Here is a 22627-nt window from a genome sequence, read left to right on the forward strand (position 1 = left end):
GACAATGATCGGTGTGGCCTGTAACTCCTTTCACCCCATACACACCCTTTAACATACACCATAGAATTCCTTTGACGATATAAATATATATACCTTTATGGTATGCAGATGTGGGTTGTAGAATGGTTATTCTGTGTTGACCTTCCCAATTTTGTGGGAGTAGACAGTCTGGCTGTGATCATTTTGCGGGGTTTTTACATGACGCAAAGTCTCCCAAAAGTTTCTCGGTCAGGGGATCATGAAATGTTTTCTTTCCATGAGGTCTTCAAATAAAACACTTTCGGGTCTATTATAATGTTGGGTGAATCGCCACTGCCCACATGGCGACGGTGATCCGCCCAACACTATTTCCCGCCCGCCTCCCATTTCCCCGCCATATTATGATGGCGGGGGTACCGCGGCGGATGAGGAGACCGACCGGCGCTTTGCCGCCCGGTCGACGAGTCGACTGGGCAGAAAGGGTTGAATATGGTCTGCAAGACGCCGCCATCCACAATATTATGCAGGTGGGAAGCAGCATTTCCGTGGGGGAGGCTTGCGGTGTGCACAGTTGGGGGCCCGTTGCAGGCCCCCAGGATGTTTGGGGGGTGGTGGGTGGTGCACAGGCGGGTACCTATGGTATCCCCTTGCATTTGCATGCACAACTTGGCAGGCACCGAGCGATGCCTGCCACGTTGTGCATGCAAATGCACAGTGTGCAGCCACAGCATTGTGGTGGGCGGTGCTGTGTGCACCGCCAGCCACAATGATGTGGATGGGGGATGCCACCGCCACCGTGGCGGTGGCATCCTAATTGCCGGTGCGGGACAACCGCACCACTGGCGGGCGGTGCCAGAACTGCTAGGGTACCCGCCATCCTAATAGGCCCCTTTGTTGTTTGGTGGAGTGTGAAGTTGAGATCCTGTACAGACCCCTTCCCCCTGTGCATGTTCAGGAGATGTTTGGCTCTCAGCAGACAGCTTCCAATATCATGCTTCCACCCACATTAAAATACGATTGGATAGGCATCCATTACTAGGTGGCAGATTTACCATTTATTCACACAGCGCAGAGCAACAACCACAGATGCTGTGCTGCGTGAGAGGGAGAGAGCAGGTGAGTGCCAAATTTACTGAAGTATGGCACTCTCTACCCCTTTCACTAGCGCCGGTGCTGAAATCAGCTGCCGTGCACCATGGACACACCTTTGTGCCATGGTGCAAGGGTGTCCCCGTGAGACCAACACAGCTTTTGTATGGAAGGTGACCTTCCAGTACAAAATACTATGCACAGACTCACTTTAACAATGTTCCCTTTTTGTATGTGTGCTGTACAGTGCAGCACACGAACAAAGTTGTAAAAGGAAGGAGAAATGAAAGCATTTCTCCTTCCTTGCGCCCACTTCAAAAAGGCACAATTTTCTGACGCTAAACCTTTTATTTTATTTAGTAGATAGGGTTTAGTGTCAGAAACCTTGGGTGGTTGCATGCTCCACCCATGGTATGCTCCCTTTACGCTAAGTAATGCAATACTTTCACGCTATTTCTATCGCTAAGTAAATCGGAAAAAAAGATTTTCCGCCAATTTGCATCACTTTTGTGATGCAAACACGGCTTAAAATCTTACTGAATCTCCATTTGGGTATGTAACACCCACTCAGGCTTTCATCATTCCTAGGTCAATAAAATGGGTTTAAAACAAGTACAACCTAGAAGTCTGTAGGCGTTTCTTTACACATTCATTGAACTGAAACCAGCAATTAGAATTTATTTCTGATCTAACACTTGGGGCATGATTTAGAACTCGGCGGACGGGTTACTCTGTCACAATGGTGATGGAAATGTCATCCTCTGGACGTCCACCGAGTTCTAAATCAGGCTAATCTTCTTGTTGCAGGTTCAAATGTTGTATCATATTTTATTACATTTGCGCAGTCTAATGTGCATTTACTGGCAAATCTCTTGCAGCTGGAAATCAATTACCAAGACAGTGTTACCAAGACTTTATGGAAGAGTATACCTTTACATACACAAGTTCCAGCTGAAGAAATTATTACATCAAAAATGTGAAGAATTAAGTTTTGAGAGATACAAAGCTAAACTCAAAAATGTTGCTGGGTACCAGTCACTTGTTCTGCAAAGTTATTTGCTGTATTAGATACAAGAGTGTGTGAAGGATTCTTGTGCTTTAGTATCAGGCATGTCAGTGTATGACCTCTCCCCTCCTCTTGTCGATATTAATAAGATTTGCATAATTTGTAGATGTTGCACGATTGATATAATGTGTTGCACAAATTGTAGGTTGTGTTGCACGATTTGTAGATGTTGCACGATTTATAGATTGTGTTACATAATTTGTAGATTCTGTTGCACAATTTGTATATGTTGCACGATTTGTAGATTGTGTTGCACAATTTGTAGGTTGTGTTGCACGATTTTTAGATTGTGTTGCACTATTTGTAGATTGTGCTGCACAATTTATACATGTTGCACGATTTGTAGATTGTGTTGCATAATTTGTAGATGTTGCATGATTTGTAGATTGTGTTACACGATTTGTAGAATGTATCGCGCGATTTGTAGATGTTGCACCATTTGTAGATTGGGTTGCACGATTTGTAGATTGTGTTTTCCTTTACAAGTAGGACTTGGACCATGTTTTGTGCGTGTTTCCAAGTTTAACTGTTCCTCAAATACGATTTTCAAAATCTGTTTTTAACTAATTCTGGACAACATTAACCTGTCTTCAAATGAATACTTCGGTCTAGGTTTCGTTAACAAATTCTGTGCATATTTAGGGGCAGATTTATGTTGGGAATACGCCACGTTTGCATCACGCAACTGCGGCGTAAACGCGACGCATCCCTACGACCCATTTACAACGTGACGCATCTAGGCAGATGCGTCACGTTGTAAAGCCCTGCGCCACTTGTGGGCGTTCCGGCGCAGGGTGGGCTTTCCGGGGCAGGTGCGCCTCGCATAAGTGGCTGAGTGAAATCTGTAAGATTTCACTCAGTCACTTTCAGGCCAATTCTGCGTCAAAACCCTGCGCCTGCTTGAAGCAGGCGTAGGTCTTGACGCAGAATTGTTAAGATGGGGCACCCCCGAGCCTTGCTGGAGCTGCGTCGCGCTTGCGACGCAACTCCAGCAATGCGCCACCTTTACGGCACAGATGTGTCACGCATCTGTGCCGTTTTTGCCCCATGGTGCGCCGCATTGTAAATGCGGGGAACCATGGGTGGCAGAGCAGCGGCGCAAAATAACTGGCGCATCCCTGGGGATGCGCCAGTTATCATAAATCTGCCCCTTAATGTGTATTTTTCGAAAGCTTAGCAAATGCAGACATTGTATTTTAGCTGCATTTTATACAGTATCAATGGCGATTCATTTGCTTTTTAGTTTTTGTATATACATACTATTGACTTCCCTTTTTCGGTTTTAACATATTAGGGTTTCCTGTGTTATATAGTGTTGTTACAAATGCTACATTTTCTCATCACTGCTAAAATAAGTTGCAGCCTCAATACAGCAACTAAAGAATGTGAGCTGGGGACCACAGAGTTAAGTAATAATAAACACCTTCTATCTTGGACAAAATGTCCCAATCGGAGACTATGCTCTTTATAAATACAATGTATTTTATATTGTGCTCATTGCAACATTTTAACCGCTTTAGTACTATATAAAATATTTTATTTCTCAAGCACTGTCAGGCGTTCAGGAATATTAGGGAAGCATGCACCTTGAAGCCATGGAACCACCCATCAGAGCCAGTTGTCAGAGGTGCCATTTCAAAGTGAGTCGAAGCATGCTGCTGGACAGTTGATTTGAGGTTTGAGAGCTTGCTCTTCGAATCTGTGTGTGATCTGCAGGTTGCAGATTTGAATTCTGAAAATATTGGCTCAGACGTTCAGGTTTCAGGTTTTGACACTTTATTCGGAAGGTTGACCTTCTATAAAAGTTACATACATTTAACAATGAACATATAATCCAGATAAGATCATAAATTATTATCAGAAGGAATTATAAATAACAGAAACTTGTTAAAAATAAGTGCCACGTGCCTTCACAAAGTCTTAAAATTAACCTACTTATAAACATATTTTGTTGTCAGTCAATTGAGTTTCCGATAAAAACATAGCTATGCACAACACTATGGGGCATATTACCAAGGGCCATTATCGCTGCTTTAGCTGGATTTTTTCCCGCTAATGCGCGATAATTTTATCGCCCTATTACCAAGCTGTCGCTAGCACCAGTTAGCGACAGCTTGTAGGCGATAGCGGGCATTTAGGGGACCCACTTTGCATGTCAGCGATAATTATCGCTAATGACATGCAAATTGGGCATGCCAAAATTTCAGAGACTGAAAACAGTCGCTGCAATCGCTATCGCCTATGATCAACCCAGGCGTAGTTTTGGAATTATTCGCGCTAAGTGCGAATATCTCCAAAAGCTAACACCTGCCCTGACCAGTTCTTAGCCATGTTATCCAATGAGAGGTGGATAACATGGCTAAGAGCATTGTCACGGTAATGCCTGAATATCGCTGTATTGACAGCGATATTCATGCATTTCGCCTGTTTTTTATCGCTCCTGAGATAAACCTTGCTAATAGCAAGGTATCTCAGCGATAAAAACAGGTGAAGGGCGGCAACAGAAATATTCACGCTAAGCCAACACAGCGATAAATATCGCTAGTTGTTGGTAATATGCCCCTATATTTTAAAAAGATCAGGGAGTAAAATTACAAAACAGCAGCAAATGTTAGAATAATAAAGTGTCACGTGCCCTCACAGCATGCCTTAAGAACAAGCCTACGTGTAAACATGTTTCACTGTCAGACCGTTGGATAATAGATAAAAACATGGTTCTACACTGACTAATATCACGGTATTAGTTTTTGAAAAGTGACTACAAAAATAGCCTTGTATACAATTCATAAACTTTACAAAACAATAAAAAGTGTAACATGGTTTGACGCGACTTCTTATTACATGGGCAGGGAGTAGCAGCGAGGTTTGGTTGGTGCCCAAGGGGAAAGCACAGTAAGTATTTAACAGCATCAGCTCGAAACTAAATAGCAAAGAGCGCTCCCATCTCCCGCAAGGCTGCTCTAAATAGACAGGGGGAGATGGCAATATATACAAAGTCAAATATACGGTTATCATTGGTTTCCCTGCTGAACTTTTAAGGGGACTTTTCTGTGCTAAATCATTAAAAGCTAAGGTTACTTCTTTTTTATTTAAAGTAGGGCCTAGCTCTTTCTCTATAATGGCACTCTGCATGCCAATTTTTCCAAATTCCCATTTAATGAATGCCAACCACAGAATTCGGAGACCGTTATCGCAGGAGAGGCAGTCATTTATTAGGTTTCGCCTGGTGTCCGCTGCGCAGCAGCGTTCACGCAGGCGAAAACTTTTGAGAAGAGTATGGTGCCTTTGTCACACCTCTCACTTCCATTGGCTAGCTCCATAAATGGAGGCTAGCCATTGGAAGTGAGATCTGTCCGTCATGGTCCGAGGCGATTCGTGGGCGTTCCGGCGATGTTTTTCTCATCCTGCCCCTTTTAGCACGTCGTGCGGCGGTGGGCAGATGTTATTTTTTTTTTTTTGGACGCCATGTTTTGATCATTTGCCGCCGGAAGATGTCCAGGTGAGTGCTAGGTTTCGCCTGGCGTCCGCTGGTTTGTTTTTTTAGAACATGGTGAAATGTCATAACCCTTTGCAGCAATTAAGTCAGCTGTTGTTAGCCATCCTCGGACCACAGACCATATTGAAGCTCGAATTGAAAGCTGCCAGGCCGGTTCTGCCGTATTTGGCCGCCCGAGTTTCTGCAGGATCTTGGACGGGGAGGCACCGCACAGCCCTCAAGGGATTATCTCCGAACGCAGTGCCATTGGCCCTTCGAAGCCCCCGTTCCACACCCGATTGCTGGTGACATTGAATGCGGAGGGCTGGTGAATAAATGAACTTGGTGTCGCTTCGTGCAAGAGTGCAGTAGCATTACACGGAGCCTGCTTTCTCATGTGTGAAGTTTGCCGCCTTTGCGCGCCACTTAAAGCACACGTTACCCTTTGGCGAGGAGCCGTTGCTACTTTGCGTTCATGGCGCCGGTGAGTCGGCGGTGCCCGGGGGCATGTCTCCGCCAGCGAGCTCTCCTTGAAGGCCAAGGGGTGCAAACATTGGCACCAAAGGCACGAGGGACAGCCGGGCCCGCCAATTTTTGGACTAGCATCACCTTTTCTCAGTAAACAAAATGAAATTAGACGGAGGCATAGCTTTCCTGGTTTATTGTGAAAGAAGTGACCAGGACATGATTGTTTGTGCTGAACCGAAAGGAGGGCACCTTTCCCTTTTTATTTTACGTTGAAAATACACAGGCGTATACTTTCAGTGCACTTCAAAAACGCTATCAATATAGATTTGGGAATTTTTCATAATATTCTGGCCCAGAGACACCAGCTGATGTTTAAACTGAGGGAGTTTTTTTGCTAAGAACCTACCTTTAATCCGTGTGTAGTTTCGGTTTGCGCGTGCGCAGTCAAGTAGCCATAGCGTTGTGCATGTTTAGTGTGCACACACTTGTTGTCAGCAGTGCCACTGCCCAACTTGCAGTTGGCTACCGTGAACATAGCAGTAACTCGTAATTCCGAGGCTTCCATTTTACAGCACTGTACATTAAACGGGTGCTGCAGGATGTGTCAGTGTGACGTTTAACAGCGCAAGTTGTCATTTATTAGCTTGTCAGAAATGTAAACCTAGCACCCTGCCACTGTGGCAGCCATTCTCGGATTGCTGTGTTTGTCCACGTGTCTAAATAATTGACAACGGTTTGGAATTGGGCTAAGGACAAACCAAGTGATTGCATTGAACTGTGTGAAGTGGAGAGGGGGTCAAGTTGAAGTTTTGGCTCTTTGACTAGTGACGTCAGGGTTGTGTGCTACCCTATGAATCCTTTTATTGTGAATACACCAGGGTACATTAAAACGCCGGAAAGGAAAGGAAATCCTTCCGAAATTGTCATTTTCGATGCTTAGTTACATAGCACTTGGTTCTGTGGCATCTTTGAAAAGCAGTTTTAACATTTACTGTGGAATTGCCAAATATAATTCCCCCCATGACATTGCATAGCCATCCATTCAATACCAGTTGATGGAAGCACAACTCCCTGGTGCCTTCGGCTTGTAATCCCACACTGAATTATTGTCCACATACCACATACTGAGTGCGCTGTAAACACTCAAACTACCGTAATTGCGCACGCAAAGTGCCCACGCTCTGCGCAAAAATAATTGCTCTGCCCGATTCATGCTTTCCGTCGACACTAACTCAATCACAGTTTGTCCAGTACTTTAAGTGCCATGATTCTACACTCTGGATATACCATCTCCACCCCCCCCTCCTTACAGTTTTCTGTAGCCAACAATTAACTGCGCAAGCAGACCTATCAGATCGCTACATCTGCTCCCTATCTAGAAGTAACCAGTTCCTATAGCTACAGACTTTTCAACTCGCACTATCCAGCACAAAGCAGTGTGAGTCTTCTAGGGAGAGCATGGTGTGTGGGAGAGCGTGGTGTGTGAGAGGCAGCAGTGTGAGTCTTCTAGGGAGAGCATGGTGTGTGGGAGAGCATGGTGTGTGGGAGAGCATGGTGTGTGAGAGGCAGCAGTGTGTGAGAGACAGCAGTGTGAGAGACCTTTTATTTATGTTTTGGTTTTTGAAACATAAAGAAAACGCATTGTTATCTGCAATATCATTAGCTCAAACTCACGTAAATACGCAACCTATTGCATTGCAAATGCTATAGGTCTCACATTTGTGAGAGATTAAGCTATTGGCATTGTAAATGACAATGCCATTTATTTATTTATTTTCAAAACCAACACATAAATAAAAATTGTCATTTACAATACCAATAGCTCAAACTTTTCAAAAGGCGAAACCATTGCATTGTAAATGCTTGTTTTATCTCTTGTAAGTACTGCCTTCTCATTACTCCAAATAGATAACCAGAATAATAGAGGCCTCACTCTAATAAAGTCAATTATAAACAACAGGTTTAGCTCTTTTTCACAGATAATATGGGAGGAGGAAATTGGTACTCCGAGTAGTCACCTGCAGAACCTATTTTCTTCTAATTGTAAGGTTTCACAAATTGCGACCTCCAAGATTGCAGAGCTATGGGGCAGATGTATCATCCGTTTTTTTTCTCGCAAACGCTGCGATTCCTAAAAAAAGCAGCGTTTGCAACAAAAAAATCGGCAAATGCGATGTATGAAGAAAATCGCATCGCAAAATTAAGGAATCGCAAATTTTGTGATTCCTTAATTTTGCGCTAACATTTAAGGAATCGCAAAAAGCAATTCCTTAAATGCTATGTAAGAAACAATAAAGTTTTGCAATTTCACACTAAGAAATCGCAAATCACCACCAACTTGTAGTTGGTGGTAATTTGCGAATTCTTTTACAAATGTCCTTTTTAGGGCTCGGCTGAAACGCGCGGAAGCGCGTCTCCGCCGAGAACTTATTGTGGCCGTGTCTCCTTCCCAGGAGACAATCCTGGCCGCGCACATCGCCTTGGAGGCGATTCCAAACTGACACGCGCACGCGAACGAGCGCTGCGGCCAGGCGCTGTCTCCTGGGAAGCACACACACAAGCGAGGTCACTGAGCTGCGTCCAGCAGAATGCAGGGATTAGCACCGAGGACACAGAGCCTGCTTGCTGCTCTCAAATTATTTCGGATAAACCGTGGATTTCATGAGCTCATCCGTGAGTTCTAATTAGGCTAACAAGCCCATTAATAGGGCAGATGACTCTAGTTTTATTAGGGTCTTTAACACTTTATTGCACCAACGCAAGCGAGTTAACCAGAGAACGCTGCCAATACAAGCTGCCCCGGAGCCCCATTTGAAGAGATATGGATATATGAACTGAATAATCTCCCCTCATTTCTACAAAGGCCGTCAGGGTTGGGAAAATACATACTGTATCTCTAGGTTGTTCCACACTTACTCGTAAACAATAATGACCTCGTTGTTACTTCTATGCAGCTTGTATCTGGGGGACTATTTTACTGAGAAGCTGCCATGCCTGGGTGGGAAGCGCCCTGGGAAAATTTCAGCTCCTTAAAACACGCACAGTTCTCTACAACACGTACATATCAATGTCTATGTGAAACTCCTTCTCTCGTTCATTTCAGATAATTACATATGCTTCTAGTGACTTTTAAACCACCCTAAGATGTCCCGCGTCCTAGGCCTGACTCTACATTTTTGAATTCGGTTCACCTCGAACAGTACCCCGATAAACAGATAAGCGCGAACATGTCCATTTACAAAACTGTCCCAGTCTGCCTGAAAACACTTCGGAACCATAACAACCTTAAGGTAGGGCAGGCTCCCTCTCTGTGACCCTTGCGCCCCCATCTGTGTAACCCGCTCCGAAGGGTAATAAAATTGAATCAAGGGCACTTACCTCTTTATCTATATCCTTCCCTCCTAAAGGAAATCGTTTGGCCCTTGAAAGGACGACAGACACATTTGCCAGGCACCTCCTTAAACTGCACTGCACTCACGGCTTCAAAAGTCACAAACTAAAAGAGCACCGATATGAGGATTTTACTTGACACGAGTCACAAACTAAAAAGCGCACTAATGCGATGAAATTACTTGGCACTATAAAATCATTTCATCCTGCCAACTAAGATATTGGTATTTCTTACTTCAGGAGACTTTCTGCTCGAATTAGGAACTTGCATCTACTTTAAGGTAAAATATGACCTACTTATAGGAACCCCTCCTCCCCTCGGTCCTTATCACACTACATTATGGATATGTCTTACCACAAACATATTCACTTTCCAATACGGGCTATTATTTCTCCAACTTCAAGATTCGCTCCTGCCAAATGAAGGAACCCATAGTCACTCAAAGACAACACAGATTACTACCCAACTTCCTTTTTGTGGTCTGGCTTGTCAGTGCAGCCGTCGCCTAACAACTATTTGAGCATCACTGGAGAGACCGTGCTCCGCCCAGGTGCTTCCACAAAAAAAAAACATAACTTACCCTTCACACAACTGTATTGTGCTTATTTATCCAGATGGCCGAGCTAGGAACTTTCAGGGGGATACACATGATATGGTCATGTTGTAAAGGTGGCTTAGATAACTAGATGGCTGTCGATCATTCTGTCACTGTTCTATCTTTATCTCGTATTCTGTCTGTATCGTACTGCTCGCCCCCCCCCCCCGTTTTCTCACTGAATCCTTTTCTTTAGCGCCCTCTTTTCTTCTCTGTTTCTTCTGTCTCTATCTAACTCATTCTCCCGCTCCTCTATCTCGCTCTCTTTGCCCCTTTAATTTGTTTCCACTTTTTTGTAACACTTTCTATTCCTCACTTTTCTCTCCCGCTGTCCCTCGTTATGCTTATGCCTCCGTGCTGGCTTCCTCATTCTCTCCCATGCCGCCCTCTCTTCGTCCCTGTTATGTTTCACTTTGCCCCTCTTTCTCCTACTCGTATTCTCTTCGCCCCTTCTTAAATTTGTCTCCCATCCCCCGCCCTCTGGTTCTCTCTCACGTAAACACACCTAATGATTCCGTTTCTCTCCCTCTTAGTCTCAACCTCTCGTGTAACCTATCCTTGTCCTCGCCTTTGCCTAAAGCAGACACACGAGGGCGGGGAAGCCTTCTAGTGCGCTTTTCACATGCTACAAAGTGTGTATTCTTCAGATATATTGGCCAATAATAGGGTGCCCATGCGTCCCGGATTTGCCAGGACTGTCCCCGTTTTCCACCAGCTGTCCCGGCAGATGTCAGGGATTTGGCTTTAACATTCTGGTCACCCTACCAATAAGCACGTGTCGCGTTGCTATGTCCACGTTTGAAGTGGGGGCTCTAACTTTTGCAATGCCGAGACCGTTGCATTGTAAATGCTTGTTTACATTTGTAAAGGTGCCATGTGGTGCTCATACATGCCCTTAGGGCATGTATGTGCGCCATATGCGCACACATGTAAATTTCAGGGGTGCAGCAGGGTGTCCTTAAGGCCCCCTTGCACCCTTGAAATTATTCTCGATTTGCGATTAGCAAATTGCGATTCGCAAATTGAGAATAACTTCCCATTCCTTCCTATAGGCCTCCTGGCCCATAGAAATGAATAGGAAATTATTTGTTAATTGCAATTAGCAATTTGCTAATCGCAATTAAGAAGTTTTAAGAAATCGCTAAAAAATAGCGATTTTCTACATACATCCCAAATTGCAATTCTCAAATAGCGATTTCTAAAAAAAAAATCGCTATTTGAGAATCGCAAATGATGGTGATGATACATCTGCCCCTAGAAGTGGCAGACACATTGGTATTTATAAATTTGCAAAATGGCGTTCAGTTGTCCCCCCGCCCCCGCCACGGGGTTGAGAAAGGGAGAACAGTGAAGCAATTGTCTTTGAGAATAGCATTCTAAGGTGTGCAATACGAGGTGACGACGCAGAGAACATAACTCCTAGATATGGAAAAGTCTTAACACTGGTTAGGGAGTTATCGCCTTCTTTCATACTGGACAGTTGAATGATGTGTGGGCTGCATGCCATCATATGCGATTTTGTAAAATTAGTTTGAAGATCGAAATTGGATATAATGAATGCTGATACTAGGAGGCATAGTGCATTGGGAGTCCGAGCCATTAATACTGCACCTTCTGCGTGTAAAAGTGTGTTTAGGGAGTTCCCTTTGAAAGATGGGATGTTGCTGGTTATGAGGGCTAGAGCCGGGTGGAGATCATTAATGTATAGTATGAACAGGAGCGAGGCTAGCACACAACCTTGTTGGACTCCCCAGCCAATCTCACTACCCTTAGACACATTCCCGTTATCACTTAATCTGGTTCTGCCTCTCATGTCCCTATGGAGATATGCAAGAAAGTGGACAAGGGGGGCATTCAGACCCTTAAGCAGCAGCATGGGCCATAATTCTATTCAGTTCACTCAGTCGAAGGCGGCACTTAGATCCATAAAGGCCATATATAAGGGTACACACATGACGACTGTCCATTTACCTATTATTAATTTCAAACTGGCTCATTGCTCAATAGTCCCAACCTTGCTTCTAAATCTCTGCTGGGAAGGATGTAAAATGGACTTTCCTTGGGCCCACTCCTGATTTCTATTATAAATGACACATCCCAGGACTTTTACAGCTGTATCGATCAATGAAATTAGTCTATAGCAACTGGGCTCAGCCTTTCATCATTCTGAGGTCGATAAAACGAGCACCAATGTTGTCTCGTTAATATTAATCGTTTTTGAAATGTTCTATGAAAATCACATTGGATAAAATTCCTTTATAAGTAACAGCGTATTATGATTATAATGCTAAAATACAAATACTCTTGAAAGCGAAATTTATGCATGTGGCTTTTATGTGCCGTAAGCATTTTTCTATGCATCCACATTCGTTGTGACAGGGCCTGCCATGAGGGCCTCTATTTATAATTAATATTCCAAGCTGCAGCAATAATTACCTTCTAATTTGCCTGGTTGTAATCATATGTCCCTGTAGATGCTTTCTGTCGCAGGGGGGGGGGTGGTCAGTCCAGACGGACTCTGACAGTGAATGAGTCTGCTTCAGGAAGCTGCTAATGAGGGCAGAAGACAGTAATTAAGCATCTAATTAATCTGGTGACACTCCATCAATGCCGGCGAACAGATGGGACGTCATAATGTTGTTCGAAGCAAGATTTTGGAAGGCATGCCTGGTGCGAGCTGATACAGCCCTGCACATGCTGAGCAGGAAGACATCTGCAGGGGATCTCAGCTCCGGGCCCCATCAAAAAACAAATCGTTTTATTTCACGACTTGCTGCAAAGACAACAGCTTGGTCTCCTTATTGAGAACTTACTTGGGGAAGAAGGTTCATGTACAATTCCGGTCACTCTTGTCGTGAAGGCCATTATCTGTTTTCACTACCTTCGGTATGCCCCATGCTGCGAAAAGCTCATCCAGTATCGGTATAGTGGTGGCGGCATTGGTTGACGTTGTGAGGTGCGCAATTGGTAAGCGAGAGTGTAGTGAAAAAGGTCCACTCAGGAAGTTTCAAGATGATTTATTTCATGAAGATAACAGGTTGCAAGGTACAGGACATCATGTAGATATGTGGTAGATTAGAGCCCCATCAGGAGCTGCATGTCAGCTGCTCAGCCCATGACCAACTGTCACTCTGCCTCCCTCAGTCCCAACATTCCGAGGCATCATCAGTCTCCAACATTCTAATGAGTCAGAGCACAGGCACTGGCAGAGCAGGGCTGGTAAAACACCTTACAGTATATTATGCAGGGTACTACAGAGAGTATTCGTTCATTATGACCAGGACATACTTGCCGGATTGTAGCGGTCCAAAGAAGTCCACTGCGACATGATGCCAGATGCCATCCGGCAGTTCAAACATTTCAAGCAGCGCAGGGGGATCCTCTCAACTTACTAACTGACACTGTGGGCAGTCTTTCAGTGTAAGCTCCACCATCTGATCCAGCATAGGGAACCAGACCAATTCCCGCAACGCTCTCTTCGTGGCTACAATACCTCTATGCCCTTCGTGCGCTAGGTTGATGACTCCTTGGCGCAACTGTTTTGGGATGATGATCCTTTTGTCCCTTAGTACAAGACCATCAGAGGTGATGGACAGCTCATCCTTCACATGTCTGAAAGAGGACAGTTCCTGATTGTCAATCTGTTCACTCTGTCCGGATTATTCCAAATGCCTCCAACTATTTATTTGAATGTGATGTTTTACATTTTGTAGTGTGACATCTTCGTTGGTAGCGTCAAGGATGGTCTCCATGGGGATGGCAGGTGGTTTGACTTGAGCCACCACAAGATGGATGTATTCCTCAGCCAATGATGGATTGGATTTGGACGTTGCCCTGGGATGTCGGGACATATAATCAGCCGGATTTGCAGCTTTTCCGGACTTGTGCATGATAGTATAAGTATATTCTTGAAGGCGGATGCCCCAGCGCTCTATTTTAGGTGGCATTTTGGCTCGGGTTTCCAAAGATGGTTATCAGGGCCTGGTGATCCGTGATAAGTGTGAAGTGTTTGCCGTATCTGAAGATGTGAAAATGCTCGCAGGCCCAGACTACCGCCAGGCTATTCTTTTCCGGTTGTGAGTAGGCTCTCTCTGTGTCCATGAGGTTTCGACTGGCATATGCTACAATATACCGTTGGTCACTCTCTTTGTCATATTGAGCTTATATCGCTCCCAGTCCTCTCGGATTGAAATATGCAAGATTGTTGGCAGATTCAATTGCATCTTTGATTTCATGAAAAGCTTGATCACATCTCATGGTCCATTGAAATGGGTGCCCTTGTTTGGTCAGCTTTCTCAGGGGGTAGCTGATGGTGGCATAGTCCTTGATGCATCATGCACAGTAGCTCGCCATGCCTAGGAAGGAACGTCTCGCGGCCTCCGGGTGTCATACAGAGTGTGATGACCTGTCTCTCTGTGTGGTCTGGTTCCATGCAGGAACTTAGAGCTTGGAACCATCTGTCACCAATGTTCTTCTAACATGTAAGTTCCATAGTTGTCAGTTGTTAGCTGACTGTTGGTTGGGGCTGAATAAATATTACTTTTGAGTGTGAATTAAAGGTGTGTGACGTTACTTTGGGTGCGGTGAAGGAAGATGCTTGGAGAGAAGAGTTGAGTAAGGATGAAGAATTAAAGGAGGTCATTAAATTGTTGGAAGGTGGTATGTCTCGTTCTCTAAAGAAACCTTGGTCAATGATTGCTGATGAGTTAGCAGTGGTGGATGGTTTGCTCATGAGAGGTACTAGATTAGTTCCACCTGTTAATCTCAGAAGTGTTCTGGTGGACATGTCTCATGAGGGGCACTTGGGCATTTCTAAGACGAAAGAACGCATACGAATGGACTTCTGGTGGCCAGGTATTGATTTGTTGGTGGAACGCACAGTTAGGGATTGCTCTTTTTGTCAGGCAAGTGATAAAGTTTTGAGAACTAGGTTTTCCCCAATGGTTTGCAGGAGGTTGCCTAGGTCCCCCTGGGATGAGATTGCAGTTGATATTGTGGGGCCGTTACATGGTGAGCATCAAACTCCGTTTATGTTGGTTTTATTGGACTTGTATTCTAGATGGGTTGAGGTTAGTTTGGTAAGGGAGATTACAAGTGAGTCTGTTATTTCTTTCTTGGAGTCTTTAAGCGCGAGAGTTTCCCCAACTCCATTCTCTCTGACAATGGGCCACAATTTTGTTCTGGAAAGTTGAGGATTATCTCAGTAGGTGTGGCATAATTCACAAGAGGATTTCTTTGTATCATCCTGAGGCAAATGGTGCTTTGGAGAGACTTAACAAAACTTTGAAAGAAAGCATTCAGTTGGCAAGGGTTAACAATTTGGACTGGAGAAGGGAGTTACAGAACAGAATTTCAGCTTATCGATTCTCTCCACACTCAACTACAGGAAAAACTCCGTTTGAACTCTTCAAGGGTAGAGCGCCTAATACTTGTTTATGTCCTGCCTGGATGGCTGCAGACAAGGGTGTAAAAAATAATGATGTGGGTGCATGGAGAGAAAGGGAATTGAAACTACAGAGGCAAAGGAAGATGTATGTAGATAGGAGAAATTCTGCAAAAGAATCCAAATTCAAGGTGGGGGAGGTGGTAAAGATCAGGGCTCCTGTGGGCTGTCAAAACTGGTCAAAGTTTTCTGTTCCTAGAACCATTGTGAAAATTTTCAAAAATGCTGTAAAGACGGAGGATGGTCGTATCTGGAACAATAGTCGTGTTTCTCATTTTGGGGGAAAAGGGAAATGTGAAGACAATGTTGTTGTTCCTGATTTGCATTCTGATTCTTCTCGTAAGAGTGTGAGAGTACGCAGGCCTCCTGTTCACTTGCGTGATTATGTATAGGAATCTTCTCTTTTGTTTCTTCATTTGTTCTGTTGCCTATTTTTATTGCTGGACATGTAAACCTGTTTAGTGTTTAAGAGGGAGAAGTGTGATGACCTGTCTCTCTGTGTGGTCTGGTTCCATGCTGGAACTTAGAGCTTGGAACCATCTGTCACCAATGTTCTTCTAACATGTAAGTTCCATAGTTGTCAGTTGTTAGCTGACTGTTGGTTGGGGCTGAATAAATATTACTTGCTAACCTAATCCTGGATAAACTCCACTTTGTTACACAGAGCAGCAATCTTTTCTGGGTCTGGTTTCATTCCGCCACCTGAGAAGATGTGTGAGAAGAATTTTAATGTGGATTTGTGGAATTCGCACTTGTCTTTTTTTAAAGTGTGTTTGGCCTCCAATAGAGCATGACAGACTTGGTCCAGCGCTGTGTCATGTTCTTGCATTGTTGCTCCATAGACTAGGATGTCATCACTGTAGTTTACAGTGTTGGGAATGTGATAAATTACCTTTCTGCTAGCCTCCTGAAAAAATCTCGGCGGCAGAAGAGACCCCATGCTGAGTCTTTTATATCTGAATAGGCCTTGATGAGTCGAGAATGTGGTGATATATCTTGATTTTTTGTGAAGTTCCAGTTGGTGATAGCCCTTGTTAAGGTCTAGTTTGGAGAATATTTGTGCACCATTAAGTGACGCAATCATGTCGCTGATATGAGGCTCCGGGTGGCTTTCTCTTTCAATGGCGATGTTGGGTGCCCTCATATCTACACAGAGGCGCACTTTGCCAGGTGGGCCCTTCTTAGGCACATCGACCACTGGAGAGACCCAGGGAGTAGGTCCTGCCGTTCTCTCAATGACGTCAGCCTGGAGAAAATCCTGCAGTTCCTCCTCTACAGACAGTTGAAGGTGAAATGGAATTTTCCTGTGATATTGGGCTACAGGAGTCACCATCTTTCCAAGTCCGGTGAATAACTTCGGAAACTTGTGAACTACGTCAGGTTCATCATCGACTTTATACAAAATGTCTACTAGTCGAAGTTGTATCGCCCTGGGTACGCTAAGAAGACAATCTGCTTCAGGACCATCAATGACATGAATGTGGACCAGAATAGTTCTGTCCTTGTATGTGAGATTAGTCGGGAAGTGTCCTAAACAAGGAAGAGGTTTCTTTGACATCCAAGTGTACACCCGCACATTGGCTTTATGCAAGTATGGTGGTTGACTCATTTTCCTGTATTCTGCAACTGAGATATAGTTGAGAGATGCTCCGCTATCCAGGACAAATTTGGCTCAGAGCATGTCCATTTTCAGATCTAGATGCGGGCATTTCTTCAAACGGTCCGGATCCGCAACCATGCAGACGTACTCAACACTGTCTTGCGATATTGGTGAAGCGACCTTGACTCACGAGATTGTGATCGACGGGATCGATATGTCCCATGAGACTGACGACTGGACTGCAAAGAACCAGTGGAAGAATCTCTGTAGTCCCACACTGCTTTGGCATGATGGCGAGTGTTAGACTGTCTTGATTGTCTGTAATTGTCTCTGTGGGTGTCTTTGCGGTAGGCTCCGCAGACGTTTTCAAAGTGGTTGTCCCGGCCACACTTCCTGTATTTTTGTCCTAGTGCAGTTCATGTCTCCATGTGAGGGAAGTCATATCCACAGCGATAACAAAATTTAAGTTGACTCTCGTGTCGTTTATCAGTCCAGCTAGAACTGCGATGCCGACGACTTGTATAATGAGATTGAACTTTGGATCTGGATGATCGTTGCTTTGCAGGGGAAGACTTGTTGGTGTTACGGGATAGGAGCCAAAATGCTTGTTCACGGTTTTTGCCTCATCCCGCTTCCATTTTCTGGGCATGTTCTTCTGCCTGATTGTGTACTCGCGTCATTTCTTCTATCTCATCCAGAGAGTAGCTTTTCTTTAGTAGACGTCTGCGTAACGACTCAGACGTTCATCCTTCTATGATTCTCAGGCGAAGGGCGTCTTCGGCCGAGAAAGAATCAAATTCACAGTAGCGGGCCAAACGCCTAAGTCGCGTGATGAAAGTACTCATGGGCTCATCTTTTTCTTGAGAAGCTAGATTAAATGTATATCTTTCGTAGTCAATGTTTTGTTTCTGAAGAAATTTTCTGTTTAGTGCATCATGCACATTGGCATAGGACGAAGCAGCGTCAGCTGGAAGCTCCTTTATAATCTGACCAACATCTTTCCCGATTAAATTGCGTAAAGCAATCAGTTGCTGCTCCTCCTCGGTCACATGCGACCCTTTCATGAAGTCTTCAAAATCTTCTAGCCATTCCTGCCAGCGAAGGCCCATACCTCCCCCCGATATGAGGACCAAAGGTTCCGGCGGGCGTAGAAAAGGGACTCCGAGCAAACCAAGTCTGTGTCCACCCTGTTGCTCGGTGAGCGTATGTGACTCCTGCCCGGTGCTGGCGCTAGCAGAGGTATGACTCTGGACGTTGGCGATCCGGATATTGCGTATGAATGTGGTGGAGCAAAGGCTTTATTCTGGATAGTCGAACCACAGGAACCCTCACAGAGTTTGCCACTCGGTTTAGAACGCCACCGTGAGCGCTACTCTTCAATTGCACTACAGTGTAGGGTCAATAGCCAGGCACCTCCGAAGAAAAAAAAACAGTCCACCAACTTCTTGAAATGCGATATTGCCTCGTGCATCAATAAACGTCAAGGGCAGGCGACCAGATGAACTGTCAGTCCAATAAGCCCATCAATATGTCCTTTTGACGTAAAATCAGGCACCTGAAAGCACCTCTGACAGTCCTTTGCCAATGCTTGTTGAACTTCTGAGCAGATGCCTGACCTCAAAATGCCCACCGGGCACTCCTCGCAGGGGATTGGTCAAGGCGCCTGACTTCAAGATGGCCGCCGGTGAAATCTCGCTGCTCGCGAGATTTCAGACTTGATGCATTCGGTGAGAGCAGCAGCACGGGGGTAGACGCCAGTACCTGTTAGGTGACGACCGGGCACAGCACCAGACCCCGCACTCCTCCGCCGGCAGCACTTGGGCATGGGCACTTGCAGCCCCGAGTAGGCGACCGGGGTGGGCTCCCGGATCGCAATCAATGTACTGTGCCACCTCCCCTATGCACGTGACCGGTGTGGTACTTTAAATTCTGGACTCATGTAATAAACTTTGTCGTAACATAACGATTTTTATATCAAAAGACCGAGAATGGCCAGTACACTATGTACAAGCATTTTCGTTATGTTCCAGTAACAATTTCACCTCGAAATTGTCATTTTCGTTTTGAACCCTTGGCATCCATTTTGTGTACAGCAGCCATGTTGTGTGTTGCCCTTTACATAGGCCCTAACACACAGCTAAATTCGATCCCAAAAAGCCACGTACACCTGGTTTGACTTTTTCCTGACCTGGATCAGGTGAAACCATTGCCCCAGGCCGAGCCTGTTTGGTCAGTTCCTCTCCCAGTGGCCGAGCAAGATAGCATCTAGGCCCAACATGCCATAAACCTTTTCATCGCGCACGCACCCTGCCTATCTTACTTCCATCTGTCCCTGTTCCTGCCTCCACGAGCTATTTATGCCATGGGCTGTGATCTTACTGTTTTGGGGTTATCCGGCCTTGTCAGCTAAAGAATGTATTCATTATGTGGACATTGTTTATGGCCTGGACTTATCTTGAAAGTGGGTTTTGCATCTGTGTGCACGTTCTGGGAATGTATTTCAAATATGTGCCTAAGGCATAAAAAACTGTATAAAAGGACTGTGCGGAGTCCATGAAGGCGGGCTATCTCATTCAGTCGCTTTTAGGCGTGGCTGGGCGACGTAGCCTCACTGTTGTATGTAATAAAGATGTCTTTTCATATTTCAGATTCTCTGTCAATTCCTTTGCTGCTTTTTGAATGGACTACCTATTGGTAAGACCCCTGAGTAGGAGTATGTGGATTTTCAAGTACCACAAATGGCGCCCAACTCGCGGCTCGATCGTGCAGTGGCTATCTGAGGAGTAACTGTGTCAGAAGGATTGGAAACTGCTGGGGAAGGCAAGACAGAAATCTACAAAAAAGGTACTCTGTGCACAGAGGTTCTGGGGGATTCTCTGTCTTAGCGGCTCAGTATGTTTTTGATTTTTTCTGACTCAGAATCTCCAAAAGATGCCACTCTTGATTGAGAAACCCTTTCTTTTTGGCGTAAGTGTTTTTTTTTAAGAAAAGAGACTGTTAGTGCAGTTGGGAATTGGCAGTTAGAATTTGGACAACTATTTGTTTGCTATAGCTTTGATAGGTTTGTATAGGTTTGGATATGCGAATTGCAATTTGTGTAGGCGGATATGAAGAGACTTTTCTCCATCTGCTCCAGTTGAAGTATTTGTGGGTCGCTCCCATTACTTAGTTCTTTGGTACTTTGGAAGTATCTGTGGGTCGCGCCCATTATTGCGCTTAAGATTATTTGAACATTGCAATTTTCAATAACCAAGGGTTTTGTAAATTTACAAATGTATCGATAGAGATAACCCCTTGAAGTTTAGAAGCTAGATTAGTGGGATATAGGATGCCTGATCTTAGCATTTTTGGAGATCTGTGTTGGCCAACTTTGGTATACGTTTTAATTTGCCGGCTTCCATTAGGGAATATCTAAATAGGTTTAGATATACAAACATATTTCTTCCTTGGTGATTTTGTATCCCCAGGGAATTAAAATATGACATAATGCAAAACAAGGATCCTTTGCTCTGGGCAATTTTACATGCAAAACGATTTTTGGTGTTCTGCCACCTAAAGCTAGTGTATTGAGTGTATTTTTGGTTTCTTGCACATACAGTGGTCTGTTGCGCTGTTTATGCAGTCTTTTTGAACACTATTGAGAAGTGTTTCTTGTAAATATGGTTACAGCTACAATGGTTGGGTTTTGAGTACAGTCTGGGCTGTCCTGTTTCCGTCCTATGTATTGACCTGTGGGTTCCATCTGTGTTTAAATGTGGTTTTTTGCCGTTACTGTAACTTCTGTTGTGAATAGCGTTGGCGCAATTTATGAAACAAAATGCCTAAAAGCGCTGTATTGTGTGTCCTGAATGTTTTGAACACTTTCTGTTTCTGTTTGAAATGAGCTCATGTGTGTATTAAGAGTTTTTGATGTTTTTCAGTTTGTTGAGTGAAATGTTGGATTAATTAATATGAGGTCGAAAATTACATGAACAATGAAGCAGTTTACCATGCGACATGCTAGAATCGCTATATGTTGCTATTTAATTTATAAATTAAGGAAAACGCATATGTGCAAAATGTTAAAGGATTGAAATTAGATAAAGTTAAAATTCGTATTTACTAAGAATAGGAAAGGCCTAAAAAATAAATTGTGTGTTTTATGGAGAAACGAATTTATAACATTTTTTGTACCTACATGCATTAGTATATGCCCGCATACAAAACTACCGTTACACGCTTAAAAAGGATGAAATTAGGAAAAACATTCAATGGATATAAATCAGGCCCCAAAAAGGAGAAAACGAAATTGTCTATTTTTTTTTCAAAAATAAATAAATTTACTGCATTTCTCCTTAGATGCACTGTATCAGATGGTCACGGGAAAACATCTCAGCTAAAGTAATTTTTTTCCTTGCCAGATTTAAATGCATCTTTTTGCACGTGCATTTTTAAAACTTAAAATGCCTGTTTTCAGTAAAACTAAAAGCGTGCTCAGGTTTCAGCATTTCTTTCAGGTTTTCAGCCTTTCCTGCCTTAAGGCAGCAGATGTTGTTTTTCGAGGGCCGTACATTGCATTGGAACGTTTTTAGCACAGTTGGATCTTTTTTTAATTTTAGATTAGTGTTTTAGAGGGTTACAAAATAAGGTTCTGTGTATCACTGGAAAACATCCAAATGTGGTTTTATTCTCTTTAAGCAAATTTTAAAAGTATATTTTTTGGTTCTTATGCTAAATACTGATGGCCTTTTAAAAAGAGTGGCGCAGAAATGTGACGCAGAAAAATGTCATGTTTAAAGTTAAGCTTTTGTACTTCGGCGCATAAATGAACTCATCTAAAATTATAGGCAAGGGATGCAACTTACCTTTATATGTGGAATTCTGATAAAAAGATAATTGGTTTCTTTGAAAGGAAAATTATTAATTATGAAAAAATTATCTGAAAACAATAAGTGTTTTCTAATATCGTTTTTTGATATTTATAAAGCTTAGTACTCATGCTATGACTCCCTAGCATTAAAATTTGATTCAAGTTATGTGTTACTGAATAATTAGGTAATTTGCATGATGGTTTTCGCTTGGCGCAGGCGTAAAACATTTTTTTCTAGGATTTACATGAGAGATGCCCAATGTTCAACCTCTGTAATGTGTAAAGGACATTCTGAGGATGATTAATATGTAAAGCAATCATAGGATATTAACTTTTAAGTTCCCTAAATTCCAAAGTCGAAAATGATAAATTAGACTATTTAAAAAGGCATTTTTGCCATTAGAGTAACTTTCACAGTGTCTTAGGCTTTAGTAAATACATACATTTAGGTATCATATAAGTTTGCCAGTTATTCTTATTTGGGGTGCTATGCTGCCTCAGTGAGCCAATGTGAATGATGCACAGGTTTTGTTTTGTATCAGGATTGAAGGTTCTAGCCTTGGCAGGGCCTACTTGGACATTCATGTTTAGGATTGATGAAATGAGTATAATTGCATAGGGTGGTAACAAGCAGTTGTTTTAAGCTGGTATGTTGTGTTGTTGTGCTCAGCA

This window comes from Lissotriton helveticus, chromosome 2_1, assembly GCF_964261635.1.
Source record: "Lissotriton helveticus chromosome 2_1, aLisHel1.1, whole genome shotgun sequence".
NCBI lineage: Eukaryota > Metazoa > Chordata > Amphibia > Caudata > Salamandridae > Lissotriton > Lissotriton helveticus.